The 12,402-nt window shown below is 40.0% G+C and overlaps 1 protein-coding gene across 15 annotated transcripts in view; it reads left to right on the top strand.

Moving 5' to 3' along the window:
- Positions 1 to 12,402, top strand: part of ST3GAL3 (ST3 beta-galactoside alpha-2,3-sialyltransferase 3) — a 180,772-nt gene that overhangs the window by 74,924 nt on the left and 93,446 nt on the right. The gene's annotated exons all lie outside the window — the stretch shown is intronic.

Genomic DNA, 12,402 nt, shown 5'->3' with positions numbered 1-12,402 from the left:
TGGTCAGGCTCACTGCTAGTACCAGGTGATGCAATGCTTGGGGAGCTTTGGTCATGATTAAGTTATCTGGAGTAGATAATAAAGTGTGATGCTTTGTTGTGGTTGATTTTGGGCTTTTTGTTCTTGGGAGAACAGGGTAAAGCATCCCTCAGGTACCTGGAGATTGTAGAATTGCTGGGAGACAGTTCAGAAGATAGATTGGCAGGAACAATAATCTGTTGAGGCTTAAGCATTTCAGTTTGGTGCATTGAATGGAAAATTTGACCAAACAGTTTGACCATTGTACAAGCTTCTTGTTCACGTGGAAGAGATGCTTTAGTGCAATGATCTCTTTGGCAAAAGAGATTGTGGACTTCTTAACATAACTGGCACTTTTCCAAAGGAGATATTTTATTTCTTTTGAGGAGGGAATTTCCATGACCTGTGCATCTAAAGGTTAGGTTGAGTGATCATGGCCTTCCATCCAAGCCTGAAACTGGTGGTATCTTCTGTCTTTGTTTTTGTTGACAAGCACGGTGACTGGAAGCTTTTTTAAAATAAAAAAATACATCTGACATTGCCTTGTAACCAGTAGATACTAGAGACATGCCTTAAAAACAAAACAAAACACTGAAGTTCTCCATCACCAGTGTAAACCAAACAATTATCAGTATTATCTTCTGTGAGAATTTTGGAACTCTGGGTAGAGTATAAATACTAGAACTGAAAGTGAGTGCTTTTAAATCTGTGTTTGTGTACATGCTAAATGTAAATAGTAGAGAGTAGAATGAACTCATTATTACAAAACTATTAATCTTATTTTAATTTTTAAAATACTTTGGCTTTGAGAAGGAGCTTTTTAGCCTCCAAGAATCTGAAGTGATATTTATTCTCTCCCTCAGCAGCTGCTAGCAGATCTCTGTTCAGTCACCTCCAAGTAGATGACTGCATTGAACTAATTCCTTGCAAAGAGGTACAAATGTGTCTCTAGTCGAAGGAAATGTTCATACATTGAAAAATTGTATTGACAGTTTTAAAGACAGCAACTCACCAGGTATTTATCTTCAGGTGCTTGTTTAGCATGGACCTTAAAACTTGACTAATGTTGCCTTTTTTTCCTGTGATGTCTTTGATTTCTTTACAAATTAAATTCAGTGTTGGACATTTAATTATTTTTCCCAGTTCTGCTGTAAGGATGACTGACCAGTAGTTCTAGAAAGAAAAATCAAGCTGCACTTAAAATTCCTTCTCCTCTGCAACTTTCCTTGTACTCAGAGAACGATGAAAGTTAATATTACCAAGCCAGGTATTCAATATATTTAGAACTCTTAAAGCCAAATTGTCATGCCTGTTCATTTAAAGATTGGAGCTGCATGATTTGTTTTATTCTAGCTTCTGTTTTCAGTTGATTGTGTCATTAGGAAACCATCATCTCTCCAACTGACGTTTTTTAGGCGCGGTCTTTGTGGTAAAATGTGTGTTTTTGTTGGGTGTTTTTAATATTTGGATAAAGTTGGTTTGGCTGTTTTCAAGCATGAATGAAATGAATAAATGTTTTCCCATTTTAAGGTTCCTGACTTTTTAGTGCAATTTTAAATGTGAATAGGCAAAATATGGTGGAAATAGTTGAAATAGAATAAATGTTTCTCAGAGGATGTAGCTGTTCTTGATGCTTTTTTACTGGTAAAAATGAGAATTCAGACTTTAGCAAGCATAAGCAAGTGCTTGATGAATTAAAGAGCAATGGCCTGAGAAATACCAAAATGTGGCTGATGGTAAAGAAAGACTAAGCATTTGTTTGTTTGCTTTAAAGAGGTCCTCAGTTGATCAGTTCTCATTCTAGCAATGCTTTATTCTTTCATCAATAATCAATATCTGGAAAAAATCCTAGGTTGTGAGTACTAAATAAAGGGTCAGTTATTTCTAAAGAACAATCTGGACTGCTTGATTTAAATGGTCACAGTCCAACAAAATATATGTTAATATATCCAACATGAAATAAAACATCTGGGAGGACCAAATACAGATTTTACCTTCAAGATAGAAAAAAAATCCTCTATCTTGGAAACAGGCAGAGAAATCTTCATGTCATCTTAACAAAATACCATTTCTTAAGCACTATTTCATATGAGCGCAGAAAAGTTGAGAATTTTGTGCGAAACACTGACTTAAAATTAAAATACAAAACCTCACAATCCAAGATTTCTAGACCACTGTGTCCAGTTTCAATGGTAAAGTGTGAGAAGGGAGAGGAAATAAGAGATGGAAGAAAAGCCACAAAAATGAACAACGACTTGCTTAAACAGTAAAATAAACAAGACTCCTAGAAATAAGTCATCTTTCTGAAGCAGAAGTTGTATCCAAATGAGGAGAATAGGAAAGAGCATTAACTTTGGCAAGTTAAATATAAACCATAATGAGGTAGAGCAAAAAAAATGTTGAGGAACAACTTTGTAGAGACTTTAAAAAAATAATAAAGCTTTTTGTCTGGCTGTCAAAGGCAGAGAGCCTGTCAGAGATCCCGATGAGCTGATAGAGGTTCCTAATATTACATGTGAGCTGAGGGAAGGTAAAGCTGGTGCAGAGAAGTTATTTGCATTGCTATTCACTGCAGAACAGCTCCCTTGTGGACCCTTCATTTCCAGGGGACAGGCTGGGGGAATGTGACAGAAGCTTGACGTTTTGGAGTGAATTCCAACACAAAGAATTGCTAGGAAAAGTTCTCACTTTGTGAGGAGCTCGGTGTTGATGTTGCCGAGTTACACGCAGTTGTGTGTAATCACTGCTTGAATTGGTTTCAGAATGGAGGAATGAAATCAGTAAACGTGCTGGGCTTTTCAAGAAGGGTCTGGGGGGTTCTTTGGGAAAGTGGAAGCTAAGAACAAGCCTGGTTTCTGTATCAGGCTCCTCTTAGAACCTAAAATTAAAGAATAGCATTAGTGTTTGTTCACAGATAGAGAGGAGACAAGTTGGCTTTTGCAGCAGGAGCTTCTGCCCTGTAAATCTGCTTGTGTTTCAATGACTGGATCAGCATTTGATAAAGGTGATTTAACTAATACAATACATCTGGATTTCTTTAAAAAACCCATAATACATGCATAAAAAAAACCCCAAGCAAACAAACCCATGCCCAAAAACCCAAAACCAACCAAATATTTGCTGTTTGAAAGATTTTTTGGCAAGTTAAACTGGTGTAATGCTGTACTGATTAGATAGTGACTAGGTAAATAGTGAAAACTGTATGGAAAAGATAAGAAGATTGGACAGTACAGGGATGTTACTCCTGGAGTCTTATGGAAGAAAGTGTGCTGGGATCTCTGGTGTTCCAAGTGCTCATAAACTACCTGGAATGGAGGATGAATAATGAAGCACTAACACATTTTTCCAGGTGGTAAGACTGAAAGCTGACTGTGAGCAATGTCAGAGGGATCTCACAGTGGTAAGTGGTGGGACAAGAAAATGGCAGCCCAAATTCACTTCTGATAGAGATAAGATCGTGTTTGTGGAGAAGACTGATCTGATATTTTGAGGTGTATGGTGGACTTAGTTGTGCCTTAGTTTTACTCTGTGAAGCAGAGCAAGCAGAGGGTGTTTACAAGCCTGTATAATGTACTGAGTGATGTGGTTTGACAAGATTTGGAGATATTAAATGCAAATATTGTGCTCTGGGTTTAAAATAAATAAAGGTAAGTGCTATTTCATGTTATTTCCGGTTACATTTTTCTGCAAATGGCTCCATAGTGGGCAAAAGATTTTTAAAAGTATATTTTATATACTTAAAGTACATAACTCTTTAAGTTACATCCTAAATGGATGTTGAGGGCAGCATGTGGCTTGATGTAGTCCCTTTTTCTTAGGCTTTTTACTGGAGTGTTGTCCCATGGACTCAGACATCAGGTGTTGGACAAAATGGATGGCTGATCTAATCCCTTGTGCCCATGCCTTTATTTTCTGGGTTTTTTAATGATAGGAGAGTGACATAGCTTCAGAAAAACATGCTGTAATCTGAGTCACGACAATGGCTCCACACCAAGAGAAGTGGGTGCCTGATCCCAGAACTGCATCTCAGTGTAAGGTCAGGCCAGCTGGGCTGCTGCTCACTGTAAATGAAGGAGCTATCTAGTTTCTCACTTTCCAGGACAATAAGATTTTGCCTCTTGCAAATCTCTCAACAGCAGATAATGATTCAAAGTGCCTGAAGTGAAGTTACTGGTTTCAGAATGATACAAAGGAAATGGCAAGTGTGTTTGGTAGAATGGCATCAGTAGGTCGGTGAATTAGACTACTATGTTCAGTGAATTACACTATTTTAGTTGGTCTGAGGTCACCTATGAGTCTGGAGTTAATGCTTTGACCTTTTTGTAGAAGGCACTAACTTGTATTTGCAGTGGTAACACTGCAGTCTCCTGCGTGTCTGGCCTTGCTGTGGAAACGATGCTGCCTGTGTACAGCTCTTTCTATGCCCTATTCTTTATCAAATGAGAAAAGAGATCTCTGCCCACAGTTTGTGGCTGACATGCCAGCCTGGGACAGTTCAGCTACTCAATACTCAGCTGCAATTTTCCAACCACAAGCTCTAGTAATTTGGCAGCTAATACTAAAAATTGGAGGAGGCAGTAAATAGAGAGGGAATGTCTGCAGCCTGCAGACTTGTGTATCTGTGTGTGGTAGGGGAACATGGCAAAGAATTATTTAAAGAGTATCTGAAAGTATTTCAGAGTAAGGGAGAAAGGAGAAGTTCAATACACAACAAATCTGTTGGTGTTGTGACCAAAATAGTGAATTTATGATTTGTGATTCAGATACATAAGACTGTTTTTGCACCAAGGATAAGATTGTAAGCATTTTCTAGTCAATTGGTGGTAAGAAATAGCCTTATATGAATCACAAACCTTTTAAAGTCACTTCAGATATAAAATCAGTCTGATTTGTTTGATTATTCTGGTTTGAACTTCTATTGATTAGCAATTGGTATCTTCTTTACAGTCATATTTTTCTCCCTCTTATTTTTCAATACTGTAGCCTGCTCATCACTCAGACAATAAACAGCTCTCCTGTAAAGTCTTCTGGGTTTATATTTTCATGCTGAATTGCTTCTTTGTACATAAAGTTCAAAAATTTTAAAGCTTTCATATCAGCAGAGAGTGCATGACACGGATTTATGCCAGCCACAGAAATTTCAGTGGCTTTCTCTGAAGTCATTCTTCTGTGGGTTTTTTTTCTGATGTTTAGTTCCCCCTTGATTTTGTAGGTCACGGACTCCTGCGCCTTTCTCCACTTCCACAGGCTGGGGGAGTATAGATAGGGCAGCACCAGAAGTCCTTTCTTTAGAGTGTAGACTCCTGTCTCCTTCACATCAGAGCTTGGTAAAATTTCTTTGCTGTTTCTTTCTAACAGATATGGTTTTGCAGTTTTTATGCTTTAGGGAAAAAAACCCCATTTTTATATGCAAATGGGGGATAGGGACTTTGGGTGGAAATGGAGCTTCAGCAAGGGCTTTAGTAGGAGTCAGGATAATTTAAAAATATGGTCCCCTGATCCTAAGTATTTCCACATTCATTTCCATATCTCCTTTCAGGAAGCTGTTCTTCTTATAACAGGCACACAATAGCATCTGTCCATCCTGCACATTTCTGCTTTGTTGTTTAGATATTCAGAAAAAAAAATATTCCAGAAAGAGAATTTTTTAACCCTCTGCTTGGAATTGACTTTCTGCATGTCTGACTGTCTCCATGCCTCATGAATTACTGCCATACCCAACATGGGCTTGTACTGAAGTGACAGGACACGAGCTCAGTGCTTAGGGGCTGTCAGTGCAGGTGATGGCTGCTTCCTCTGTGATCAACTATTTAAGGAGAGCAGAGGAAGGCGAAGGATGGCAGCTTCATGTGGCTCCTGAGAGCTCCTGAAGAAATAGGCTGGATAATTAATGTGCCACTGAGGATTGCTACAGGCATTCAAAACTGTTGCCTGACTGTAGTGTGGTGCATCTGCTGCATAGCTTGGGGTCTTCTCAGGTGCAGTGGACTGTAGCTCTTAATATTTTAGAATATACAAAATCAGGATCCCTGTGTCCCAGACACTGCTGTGAGAGTTTTCTGCTTTCCTTCAAAACAGGATTGATGCTATTCTGGGAATTGGGAGTACTCAAATCCCTGTCCCTTCTTTAAACCTCTTGTTCTGTGCCTGTACATTCATTTAGGAATAGTGTGTGATGGTGACAGAGATGGTTTCAGAGCTCACAGTTACATTTGGAGTCCCAGTAACTGCTGTAATCACAGCTCTGGAAGGAACTTCCTAGGTGCCAGTGCCCAAAAGGATGTTTGGGGAAGCTGAGCTGCTGACCTGGAATCTTCATCACACCTCCCACCTGTCACCACATCAAAGACTAAGAAAATATCATTGTTGCATTATTGAGGTTTGAATTTGAAGGGACAAGTTGATGCAGGTCTATTTTCTGATAGGCATTACTGAACATCATCCATTTCCTTCATTTTCTTGGTTAACTGTGGCTAAAAGTGTTCAAGACTCACAGGAGGAGAAAGGCAGGGTGAAAGAGTTGTTGGTGCCCTGGTCACTTGAGCTGTCAGGGCTTTCCATTTGTCCAAGCTCCAGGCTGTTAAAAGCCTGCCTGTGCCATGCCCAGGGGATTGAAGCCTGCTGCTGCTCACCCTTACCTCCTGTCACCTCCTTGTTCTGTGTTTTGTAAATCCCAGGCTAAACAAACATGCAAGCCAAAACACACACCCTCTCAAATCACTTCTGGTGTCTGGGTAGCACCTCCCCACGCAGAGCTCTGTGGCTTTTCCAGTAACACATCTTCCCATGCAGTCAGCTGCTGTTCCACTGCTGCTGCTGGCAAAGGCAATATTTTGCACTTTCCTACCTTTCTTTCCTTGTGAATTTTATGAAGTGGTGCTTTTTTTCTCCTTTATATGTTGGTTCTGGAAAAACTTCCTCAGCTTTTTCACCTCTGCAGTTAGTGTGTCAGGTATTATATATAATTTGAAAGCAGTTACTAAGAGGATGATTTTAAAAAGTGTCGATTTTGAGTGACAATTGGGATCAGAGTATGCAGCAGGTAAAATTCCCATGTTTGTTTTATTGTCATGGACTCCTTTGAGATATTTAAATCTCTCATACTTTGGCCTAAAGGTGACAGGTATGTTATCTCACTAAATATTTTTGCAGAGGCTGGCTCTAGTGAATATACAGCACAGTCTGCTAAGAGACGTTTGCTTTCAGTGTTCAAACTAGGATTGTTGTCTGAGCTCTTGGTGCTATTTATAGCTGGGCCAATTGGATTGCCCTTTACAACACCCTGACTGCTTCAGTCCCTTGCACCTGCCTCGTCTGTAGGAGGAAGCTGGGATTAAGGAGCAGCATTTGTTAACTCATGTCCAGAGTGTTGCAAACCTGTGGTACTGAAGTGGTGGTAGCTAAAGCTTTCTTTAAAATGTGGTCATTTAACTTAATTTCTCTGTGGCAGACTCCCTTCATTCATTTTTTATTGTAGAGCACAGTGCTTGGGAATGTAATTCCAGAGAGGAGCAGATGAATCCTGACACATAACTTTCTGCTAGCTCTGAAATTCATGCACTGATTGACCAGCTGGAGCTCAAAACACTTTGTACTTCAAAACAAAATTCAGTGGCAGCGGCTCATTGCCTCACTGCTGGTGATGTGCACGCTGCTGCAGTCAGGTTGAAGTAGACAGGGCATAATGTAAGAGTAGATGTAAAGAAAAAGGGAAAGAAAAGGAAAAGGCTCTGGTTTTGTTTCTGCATCCCTAAGGAGTTTGTGCTGTTCCATCACCTGAGTGAGCAGAGCTGCCTGTGCACAGTGCAATGAACTGGGTAAGTAAAGTAATCCTTAGAGCTGAACATGAGATTTCCCTCCCCCATCACCTACTCATTTAGTGCAAGATTATTTTAAATCCAGACCAGTTCACTGGTTCAGTTTATGGAGTTTCCATATCATTATACAAACCCTGCCAAGGGTGCAGCCTGAGAATTGAAGAGCTGAGGTGATGGCACTACAAAAGCTCTGGGCACCAGGACAGGGATGTGGGGAGCTGATGCTCAGGAGACAGAAGTATGGTTTCACCTTCAGTTCATGTACGTTGTTCTTTCTATCCCATGTTGAATTTTTAATTTTTAACCAAATGCATATAGTTATACATGCAATTCCCACGTGCTGATGATGACAGTAGATTCTGTATCAGAGCCACTTCTGATGCTAAAATCTTTCATGTTTGACCTCTCTCAAGAGTTTAAAATGAAGTATGTGAATCCACGTGATGTGCAGGTTTTGTGACTGAAAAGTATGTCTTCAGAGTCTTTTTCATGACTTTGGAACTAAGTGAGACTATAAAATGAAAGCTGGAACATGGACACAGGGACTTTACTGAATATGTGCCTTTCTGGCTTCAAAAATGATGCAGAGCATATGTGTTCTTGCTTTAATATGAGTACCCTGCATCATATGTTAGAGTGGGAACAGGACAGGTTTGGTTGTTTTGAGGGTGGCTTTTTTTTTTGCTTGTTGTTGTTTTGAGGAATCCTGACGTTATTTTAAATTGTGGACTGTTAACAAAAAAAAAAAAAAAAGAAAGGAGAGATTTGAAATGTACAAATAAATAACCATATTTGCGTGAGCATGTAAGATTGTAATAGAAGCAATAAACTTAATTTGTGCTACCAAATGAGCATATTTTATTGTGCATGTGTGTTTGGGCTCTGTTGCTGTGGCCCATCTGCCCTTAAAGCTATACCAGCAAGAATGTTTGACTTCCAGGAAAATCTTGAAAATCTTGCAGGAAAGATTGCTTGAGGTTCTAAATCCATCTGAATGAAGGAAAATATCAGTGAGCATGGAATGCAAGATATGAAAAATATCAGTGAGCTTGAAGGTTAATCTGTAATATCACTGTGGTTTTGATATACAAGTCTTACCTTCTTTTCTCTTCCTCACATTCTCATAAGAAAATGTTTTTATCTCTTTTAATCAAAACTCTGACTTTGCCCTTCTGAAGGTCCATATTTATTGGTTCGGGCCACCATCTCCCCAGAGCCCCGACAAGTTCCTTGGTATCTTTGAGACTCTGTATGTCACTGGTGATTTCCTCTTGCTGTAGAAAAATGTGCAGCTTCCCTCAAAGTTTTCTGAATTGTATTCCAGAGTGGATAATTGTTCCTACTGAACTCCCTACTGGTGGCTTTCATCACATTTCCTATCTTTGGGTAGATTTCAAGTCAAATTATTTTCCTCTTCTATCTTTCCCTCTCCTCTATTACTGCTCACTTTGTTCTATTATTGAAACATTTCAGGAGTGTCAGTGCATGCAAATGCTGTCACTGAGCCAGTGTACTTTGGCTAAGAATATGGATGAAAAGGCAGCCTGATAATTTATGCAAGATTATTAGACCAAATTAGAAACAGTCTGGGGAACCCTCCAATTCTACATTAGGCAAAGGAAGGTAAAAACTGCAAAGATTATAAATTCTCTTTGTAACATTTTGAAAAGTCACTTGAGAACATTGTTCAGATAATGTTGTAGAAACTCTGGCTCCACCACAGAGAGAACAGCAAAAGCTCCTTTGGCAACTATTTTCTTGCTAGCTTTACTACAATTCTGAGCTGAGTCCCTAAATGAATTGCTAAATACTATCAAAGCAGTGCTGTAAGTGTTGCAGTAGTGCCAGGATCACAACAACTTGGTGAAGTTCCTGTAGTTTCCCAAGTTTGCCCAGGATCACAACAATACACGTAATGCTGGAAACCAGGGCAAGGGCATTGCCACACACTGCAGTGGGATAGCAGCTTTCACTTGTATTGCACACTGTGGGTTCTTATCCTGCTTCCGTCTTGCTAAATTCTGGAGATTCATGCATTCAGTAAAAGTTGTTTCCTTTTGTGTAATCTGCTGTACATTTAAGAATGATCACATCGTTTTTCTCCTGAAGCTCTTTGAGTTACTTGCACAGGAACTTCCTTTGTGCAAGTCAGGGCTGTAGCTTACTCCAGTGTCCAGCCTGAAAATGAGAAAAACTGTGTCCAGCTTTCTTGAGAAACGTTTAATTGTAATTCCTCTGAAACTCATTGCATCTGCCATGCTAACTTGCTCTTCTTTCAAGCATAAATAACTGATGTAAACTTCAGGATTATGCAAGTTTCAAGTAACATGCCTTGTACAGTTCTTGGAAAAGAGAAAAGAAGATTTGAGGTTTATATGGTTTCCCCTTTCTAAACTGATATTTGTGTCACACCAATTTCAGCATGTTTCTTATCTGTTTATCAGCTGTGCCAGCCTAGGTTCATGTTCACACTGGTATTATCAGTATGATAAAGAGATTGCTGAGAAGTTAGTTAATTTATCTTGGAATGAAACAGATCAAAATATGTGTGACATTCTGAGGGATCTTGGAACACCTGGAACCAGAAGAATATATAACTCTGCCAGTGCACAAAACCACAATGATTTTACTCCTAGATGAAAAGGTCTGTGCATCTAATTTACTTTGGGCTTGCCTCTGTTAGTAAGAGTCTCTGGTACTTTTAATGGAAGGTGATGCTCTGTTAGCCACCAGAAGTGTTTGTTTCTGGGCTTGGATATTTTTTTCCTTTATTTTTTTAAGCTGTTTGTGACCCAGTGAATCTCCCTGTCCCTGGAGCCATCCCTGGGCTCCATGATGTGCTGTCCTGGGCTGGCCTCAGCATGAGCAAGTCCATAGGATGGCAGCTGTTGTGGTGGGAGAGTCTTGCCTCCAGTTTGGAAAGAAAACACCAGCTTTGGAATGGCCTCAGGGATGTTCAAAGCCACACCAGCTGGTCCACCAGGCAGTGAATTAGGGATGAGTAGCACAGCGTATATCTGTCCTGGGAGTTGTGTTTATGTTTTAACAATTTGTTTGTAAATGTGTAACCTCATGCATGGATACAGTATACAGCTCCAGGCAGTCTTAGTGTAACCTGTGGCAAAACAAGCAGCTTCTCAGAGCCAGTGGTGGCCAGCTTTTCTTGCTTTTGATTTGTTTCTTAAACAGTGCCTGTGGGGTTTAGGCATCTGCAGAGGAAGATGCTGGTCCCAAGGGTCTGATTAAACAGGCCAGCTCTCAGTCTGCTCTTGCTGACTTATTCCTGCTGTTCTGGGAACGTCTGAGAAAGGATGTCCAGAATTTGAAGGAGGCAAAGTATGCTTACAGGTTCTGGGTTAAGGAAAGAAAACTAAAATAAGGAAACCACAACATTTCTCTGGTTTTTTCCCCTTGTTGGGGATTTTTGTCAGTACATGTACCAAGCATTTCTTCTCCTTAAGGCAGATCTGATCTCCTGGGTAATAATAACAACTATTTATGGAACAACAGGATACCAAACAGTTTATAAACACTGGGCTTGTTTACTTTTGCTCTGTGACTGCTCATTTCACATAGGGGTTTCCTCATGTGTCAAGGGTGAAGAAACTTGTCTGAGTAGACACATCTGTAAAGAAGTAGTTGGTCTTGCTCTACCATAGTAGCCTGGTGGAAGATCTGTCCTGTCAGCCAAAAATTCCACGTGTGCTCAGTAAGGAAGGTATTTTAGCAGGAAAGTGGTCATCATGTATTTTGTAAAAGGAAAGAAGGAACTGTTCTGCTTCATTCTTCCAGATCTGGCACCTGCTGCTAATGGAGGGTGTGGGTTTGAAATGCTGAGCTCTGTCTCTTCTCTGGGAAGCAAATTGTTCATTCTTCAGTACTGCATTACTAGGATTTGGAATAGCTGGAGGACTCCTAAACCATGTCCAGACAGGAAATTTAAAAAACCAAGGCTAATAGTTTGGGTGGGTTTTTTCTCTTTATATTAACAGGACTTAATTTCCAGTCTTTTGCCATCTTTTGTGGGTTGTTGGACTGAAAACATGGGGGGGAAACAGCACTTCATTCTGTGAAATTAGCTGCCAGACACCACACCCTCCCTGAGGATATGGGAATGATGATAGTTCCAGACCATCCAGGAGAAAGAGGAGAGTAATCCTGTGAAACAAGCCATGTCTGAGTTCTCTGAGCTACAGAATAATTCACGTAGAAATGCAGAGCTGTGTGAGATGTGCAGTGCTGACTGATGCACCCTCTGTCTCCATCTAAGTGGTGGCTGTGAGATGATGAACTGCTGAGATGTTTTGACAGATGCCAGTCAGAGGGATGCTTTTGACAGGTTTTTTGTAATGATTAACATCACTTGAAGCAGTTGTTTGGGTTTCTGCATGTTTGTTTTAATTCATCTCCTCTTTGTTTCCCTTTCACAGCAGTGCCCAGTTTACCATAATGAGATTCAGGAAGCTGGAATCAGTCTCATTTAGGGAGGTTACTGTAAATATTTTCACTGACAGAACTGTCTTTATTCAGTTAAGATCTCAAAATACTTGAATGTTGTCTTGTGTTA

The sequence above is a fragment of the Zonotrichia albicollis genome, chromosome 8, assembly GCF_047830755.1.
Source record: "Zonotrichia albicollis isolate bZonAlb1 chromosome 8, bZonAlb1.hap1, whole genome shotgun sequence".
Taxonomy (NCBI): Eukaryota; Metazoa; Chordata; class Aves; order Passeriformes; family Passerellidae; genus Zonotrichia; species Zonotrichia albicollis.
The sequence above is the reverse complement of the archived record's forward strand: the minus strand, read 5'-3'. Positions and strand labels throughout refer to the sequence as shown.